The following is a 7439-nucleotide window of genomic DNA, read 5'->3' as shown; positions in this document are numbered from 1 at the left end:
GTGTGTGTGTGTGTGGGAAGCACTATTGAAGAAGTTTTTCTTTTCGTTTTCAATTAGATATTTTTGTCTTTCCCGATGTTCGTTGATGAGACAGTGTGCGTTTGTATTTATATATGTAGGTAAGCATGTATGTATGTATGTATATGTGTGCATAATACAGAGAGAGTGAGATATATAGAGAGAAGAGAGAGAGAGAGAGAGAGAGAGAGAGAGAGAGAGAAACATATTTCCTTATTTATCATCTGCTTTATCACTATTATTGTCATCAAAATAATTATTACCATCATAGAGGCCATTTTGTCATTACTATTGATAACGATGCTATAATCAATATTGCAACGGCAAAATAGATTGTCAATGATCATAACAGTTGAAAATAGACATGACATATTCATATCAAATGTTGAAAATATTTTTTAATTCCTGATGAAATTCATCTGAGCGCATTTGTCTAAAGTCAAATATTATAAAAAAGCATTAGAGATATCGGCTTTCTAAACATATAGGGATGTTACTTAGTAAATTACCCATGAATGACTTATTACGACTAAGAAAAAAGGAAACTTTCAAAATGCTCTAGCTTAGGAGCTTCCAACTCCACTTGACATTCATCTTCTGATAGGAGAGGGAGGGAGGGAGGGGAGGGAGGGGAGGGAGGGGAGGGAGGGGAGGGAGGGGAGGGAGGGGAGGGAGGGGAGGGAGGGAGGGAGGGAGGGAGAGACAGAGAGAGAGAGAGAGAGAGAGAGAGAGAGAGAGAGAGAGAGAGAGAGAGAGAGAGAGAGAGAGAGAGAGAGAGAGAGAGAGAGAGGAGAGAGTTTCGATATATTTGATACCAGTCGTCAAAATAATAAGAAAAATAATCTTAAACCTTTGACTTGAAACATATGAAAAAAAGATAAGCTTACCATTTTAAATTAATGTTATTTCAAACTATATACGAAAGATAGGAGAGCGCTTATCACCTAGCATGTTGCCAGCGCCATCTATTGTTCAAGTTTGTAGCTACGTGTTGCCAACTCGTAATATTTTGGACAGAAAATATACAATCAATATATTCTAAGCAGTTTATATCAGTATAATATATGTATGTATGTATATATTTGTATATGTGTGTGAGTATGTATATATGTATATATATATATATATATATATATATATTTATTACAGCTATCTTCCTGATTATACGTATCCATATTCAGGGTTAAGGAAAATCAGTAAATATTTCCACTGATAGTTTATTTCGTATATAAAGGTGGTTCAAAAACAAGTTTTCTGTTAAAGTTATTACATAACAAATAGCATGCAAATTATTAACAAGCTCATGCAAAGTTAAAAGCCTGAAATTAAAAGAAAAAAAAATCTTTGAAAAATATAACAAAGCAAGTAAATAAATATCAGAAGATGCAAGTGCTTTATTTAGTAATGCCCACTCTCATTATGAAAGAAAAAATCGGCAATAAGATATTCATGCACGCAAATCATTAATTTGGAAAAAAAAAGGGAACTTAAAAATGCAATCCAAACATTATGTTATGAAATAAAGTTAATAGTCAAATCATCCTAAACAAGACATAACACGAGGCTATCAATAATAAATAAAAAAAAAGTTCAATTATACAAAAAAAAAAAATATATATATATATTTATATATTTAAAATAATATGATAAGGAAATAAGGTAGATAGCATAATATTTATTTAAATGCTATTATGTATATACCTTAAATTAAATTTACTTTGGCCATGCACTAAAAATGCAAAAAATATAATGATATCAGTTAATATTTCTAATTGTGGGAAACTTTTATCAACTTCCTGTTCTTTCCGACAAAATAACTCTGTGGTCTTTGTCTTTTTTATTAACATTTCTATTGGAAAAAATCCAAAAAAAATGAAATCCCATTTTGCTGCACAATTTTTTTTTTCTTTAATTTCATGACTAAATGTCTAAATAAAATGTTCCTTTATATTTGGTATTAAATTTATCTGAACATTTTCTTGATCAATATAATCATTAACATACTTTTGAAATACATTCTCACATTTTGCATGATTGCATGATGTAAATATGAGGTACTCTCACAATCTTTTTTGTGTAGGTAATGATTGTTAATGATCATTTGAGAGACGGATCTAGCAATACATGTTGAAGAATTTTCCTCTATTTTTGATGAAATGATGAGTGGCTGCTATTATCATTATCATCTAGATCATCCATATGCTCTTCACCCTCCCCCCCTCCATCGATTGCTCATTGTTGACGTCGTGGGAGGGGCTTAAGAGACAGAGACTGAGGCCCAACGTAGAGATCACCCCTGCCTTGGACCTCAGCCCTCGCCTTGTCTAATTCTGCATTATCTTTTCTTCTCCCCCTTTCCTTTTCTCTCTCTTCTTCATCCGCATCTTCTGTCCACTTACCCAATTGTTAACTCATATTTACCCTTTTTGCAACAATACTTTACTATAATGCTCTATGACCTCTCATGTCGAGCAGATTTATTTGTTTTAACTATTAACCATATCCTCATGGACTATATGATGAAAAAAGTTAATGAGACTATCAGTATTGATTTCTGAACTATGACTCATAAGTGTGTAATTTTCATACGGGTTATATGAAGCAAAGTATGTGCACTCATAACTAATGGCACACTGCTACAAAATACCTCAGTAGCAAGACATACTCACATTTTATCAAAACTTTGATGGATGTGCTTACCAGTTAACTTAGGAGCAAGGCAAAGGTGTATTGCAATCTTTTTTATAGAATTGCCGTATGTGACCCCAGCATACAGTATTTCCATTTATCTCTATATTGTATTTCAACAGAGTATTCCCGGTGCTTTTTAATAAATGGGGTGTGTCATAAAAAAATGAACCATATTCTCATTAAGAATAATATGTATTGAATCTGAAATGCCGAGCAGCGTTGTTTGATTTTCAACATTCTCCAAAACCCTCCAACATCATATCATGTTATATGCCTTTTTTTTCAGTGACATTGCATCAAACACAACACCCGAAACTTTATCCATTTTGCTCATGCTTGTTGCCTTTTGTTTAATAATTTTAAAAAGAGACTCATTACAGCCAGCTTTGAATTATATTCTTTGAAGCTAATGTCGTAAAAGATGGAATTGGTAATATGAAAGCTTTAGCCAAAAAATTAGCCTGGCACTTTTGAAATATAATGCTAGTGCAATTGCATGCTCTGCATTACCATACCTGCATTCCATCTGAATTGTATGAGCTAACATAATTCAGCTTTGACGAACTCCATGGCATAGCCACTTAAGTATTTGGAAATGTTTCTAACAATTTGTGCAGGCACTGTGCCTTTCTTGCAATTTAGAGTATTTTCTTTCATATGTTTGATGTTTTTCAATAACCTGTGGATCCTTATTCTGTATCAATTAATCAAAGTTGATGCTTTTACTTTTTTTTTCATTTTCCTTGATTAAAGGAACTTACATGTGTAAAGTTATCAAAATCATATTAAATGGTACACATATGAATATTGCCCTAATGTTATCAGTCCATCAAATAATACTGCATTGTAAAATTATCAATTAAATTTATCCTACTGAGATTTCTCTACTTATAAGAATGCACTTCAGTTATTTACTCTACCATGAATAGAAATTATATTATTTCACTTTCAAACAAAATATTGGTATGTAAAAAAGATGAAAAGAATACATATTTATCAATCTAGATCTAAACACATGTGTATTGTAAAGCATTTTTTTGTAATTATTTATAATGCAATTCAAAAATGTTAATTTTGAAAATCAAACTAACAGCTGAATTTGGCAATTGACTCACCAATTGTATCAAGCTCTTGAGTTGCTGTTTGGGAAACTGCATCTTTACTATATGCTAACCTTTCTAGAGCTACAAATTCACAGTCTCCTTTAGACAATGCTGAACCTGTGGAATTCATACTCAAATAATGTATACACACTTAAAAATATAATTTGTGATCTGTCTGTAGTGTTATACTAAATTATTATGATAGTTTTGCGTCTGTTCACTGATAATCAACTTAAAGTAATGTATTTCTAATATTGTGCCTGCCTCTGATTGTTGTCTCAATATTAATCATGACAATAGAAAAATAAAAAAATGATAAAAATAATAATAAATAAGAGAGTGAGTCTGATCCCTTGCTATGGCACAAAGACTTTGGCCATCTCCTTGTTAAAAGCTGTTGGGTATATGCATGCATGCACGCATATGAAGTCTTCTCTGAGTGGGGGATGTGAAGTCAGAAATGCCTCACTTATTCTGCTACTAACTATGAAAGATAAGATAAGATTTGAGTAAAAATAATTTAACATAATGCATCTTAGTAAATTACAATCACTACTATGCACTACTTATTCATTCTTTATTTAATATACTTACTAAAAGCTTTTTCAATGCAGGTATTTAACTCACTATTATTACTTGCAAATAGTGTACCAGTATGCATTTCAAGATTAACACCTGATCCGTATTGTGGAGATGTATTCAATGAACCTGATGAAAATGATAATAAATAAATAAATAAAAAACAATTAAATAAATTGGCCTTCACACTTCTGTTATCTATAGGATATAAATGCACTTATCTAATAGAAATCCTCTCCAAGCACCAACAGTATCACCACATATAAAGGAAAAATGATGTAGAAAAAATGCTTAAGAGACAGGGGCCTGAGGGAAGAGCCTCTTAAGCTAGGTTGGAGACGTAGACTCAGACACGTGAATCTATCTTGTAAAGAAATAACCATGTTACTATTTTAGAAATTAAATACCTATCACATATTATCTGCAACTTACCACAGAAATATATTTAAATGTTTATAAGAGAAGAAATTAAAGAATTACCCACCATAATCCCAGTCAGTTTAAGAGTTTATATTGTAATATGTGTGGTTGGTAGCTGCAAAATTATAATTGATGCCATCTGAGGAGGATTTGCAAATGCAAGATATAAATGTAAAAATGGATGACAATGTATTAAAATGTATCGACTTTCTTTACATAGCATGTATGCATTATACATCAATGCGGAACTTTAGTATTACTTAAAATATTTAAAACTACCTATATTGCCATATGATCAACCATAACTATCTTACTTATAATTATGTGTTTTATCTACTTTATATTATAATACTAGTAATGTATCCCTCTATATATATTGCATGTGTAGATAACACTTATATAAACATTAGTACTGTACACTCCTCCAGAATATACTTATGCAGCTCAGCAGAGATCCGTATTTTATTCCCCTTTTTGCCTCAAATGGAGCAGTAAACATATAAAACACATATAATGATATTTACTGTCTCCAGGTTGAATAACAATTAGTAAGGGTGCTGTAGAATGGCAGCTCAAAGGGTCATCTTGGTTTTCTTGATGATCTGAAATACTCTCCTTACAAAATAAAAAAAATGTAATATCAGTATAATGGCTACATTAACTTGATATTGCTTGTAAAGGATAGTAAAATACTCCACACAAGTTAAAGAGTTCAATTCTGTAGTCAAGATTTCATTGTATACACAGCACTTACTGCTTGCCAAAAGCCGAATTTGTTGCTTTAACATGAAAATTAACATAAAAGCCCATGGTAACATAGCCATCCATTTAGACAACTTCCCAATTTACACAACAATGTCCCTTACTTCCATTGTATAAGATAACAATAATATGAAGACGATTATACTTACATTGATTCATACCCGGCCATGCACTTTTGAGCAACCTTGTAGTTCCTTTTCTTGCAGTGTAATTAGATGCAGAAAGACGATTGCTACAAACTCTAGAGCTTTTCTTTATGCTGTCCCTGGGCTTTGAATTAGGTCTGTCATTCCCAAGTGCCCTATACCACAGTTGGTATCTGAAAAATAGTTATGCTACACGTATTACAATTAACATTACATACTGACGCAATTACAATCCCCAAACTGCAAAAAATTATCGCGCTCTGTACAAAAAATACTTATATCTTATCGTAATCAATCTGTGACACCATGAATACTACAGGAAAACTCTCACTCACCCTTCTTTGTCTTTGGGAAATGCGTGGTACACAAACTGAGCATGATTCGCCTCTGAGATTCCACGACCTACGTGCTATTTTGAAATGCTGAACCTTCGCGGCGCAAACGTCACTCACGTCAGCGTAAACATGCAGACGACACGACCTACACGCCAGCGCCATCTATTATTCCGATTAAGCACCAGCGCCATCTATTGTTCTGATTAAGCACCAGCGCCATCAATTGTTCCGATTAAGCACCAGCGCCATCTATTGCTCTGGTTAAGCACTTATCCGATGAACACAGATTTTCGGCCAGTTTCCCAATCTTTCGTCCGTAGTCTTGGGTTCTATGGCACTACACATGAAATTCCGTTTTCTTTGATCGACTCGGAGCTTCCCATGATGCTTTGCGTCAGTCTGCCTTGAGCGAGTGAGAAGGAAGGAGCCCCAGTCAATGCTCTTGTATATTTCTTAATCATATTATTCAACCTGTCCGAAATTACCCTGGATTTTAACCGAGACGAGAAGTGACTCCACAAGACCCGCACCATGAATTGGGGGACGGAATTATGGGTGAGTATCGGTGTCTGTGCGAGGGGCGGGAGGGGAGGGGTTTTGTTTATTATAAGCTTGCGTGACCCTTGTTCGTTGGGGAGGAAGGGAGGGGAAAGGGAGGGAGGGAAGGAGGGACGGGACATCGAGGAGGGAGGGAAGAGACGGTGAGGAGTGAGAGACAGGAGGGAAGGGAGGGAAAGGAGGGAAGGAGGGGTCAGCCAGCCAGTCGGAGGGAGGGAGGGGCCAGGAGCGAGCGAAGGCACTCCTCCTACTCTTCCTCTCTCTTTTTTTTTTCCTTTAACTTTTTTAAAAACTCTCCTTCGGCGCCGTGAGCTAAGACTCGGCGGGCAGGGGCTTCAGGGCGAGGCGACGTCTCTCTCTCAGCAAGGTTAATTTTCCCGAATATGGGGTGTGAAGGGGGAAATTGGAACGGGATGGAGGAGTCACTTTTTTCTCTCTCTTTGCGGGATGACCTGTCTGTGGCACTGACTTGTACCCTCGTCAGTGTGTGCCGCCCACGCCTCGCTCTCTCGCTTCTCTTCTCTTTTCTCCATTTGTGTTTTTGGTCTCCTCTCCCATTCTGTCTTTTCATCGCCTTTCCTTTCTGTCTCCCAATTTTCTTCTCGCCTTTACCCTTCTCTCTCTGCCCTTTGTTTATTTCGCTTTCTGCTCCTGTTTTTTCCTGCTTCTGAACGCCCCCTTTTTTTATTTTCTCCCTTCTCTGTTCCTTCTTTCTTTTCTCTTTCCTCTTTTCTCTCTTCTCTGTCTCTGTCTCCCCCCACCCCCCCTCTTCCTAGTTATCTCTCTTCTGTATTATCTTTTCTCCACTGCTCTTCTATTCCCTTTCG

The 7439-nt window shown here is 35.4% G+C and overlaps 1 long non-coding RNA gene across 1 annotated transcript; it reads right to left on the bottom strand.

The window, feature by feature from the left end:
• Positions 1-1232: 1232 nt before the first annotated feature.
• LOC125044272 lies at positions 1233-6194 on the bottom strand. Its single transcript, XR_007116463.1, has 3 exons — positions 6055-6194; positions 5723-5892; positions 1233-4520 (listed from the first exon to the last, which is right to left on the bottom strand). It is a non-coding gene; the product is annotated as an uncharacterized LOC125044272 (long non-coding RNA).
• Between the last annotated feature and the right edge of the window lie 1245 nt (positions 6195-7439).

This window comes from Penaeus chinensis, chromosome 35 (genome assembly GCF_019202785.1).
Source record: "Penaeus chinensis breed Huanghai No. 1 chromosome 35, ASM1920278v2, whole genome shotgun sequence".
In the NCBI taxonomy this organism is placed as follows: Eukaryota; Metazoa; Arthropoda; class Malacostraca; order Decapoda; family Penaeidae; genus Penaeus; species Penaeus chinensis.
Note: the sequence above shows the minus strand (reverse complement) of the source record. Positions and strands in the feature narration are given on the sequence as shown.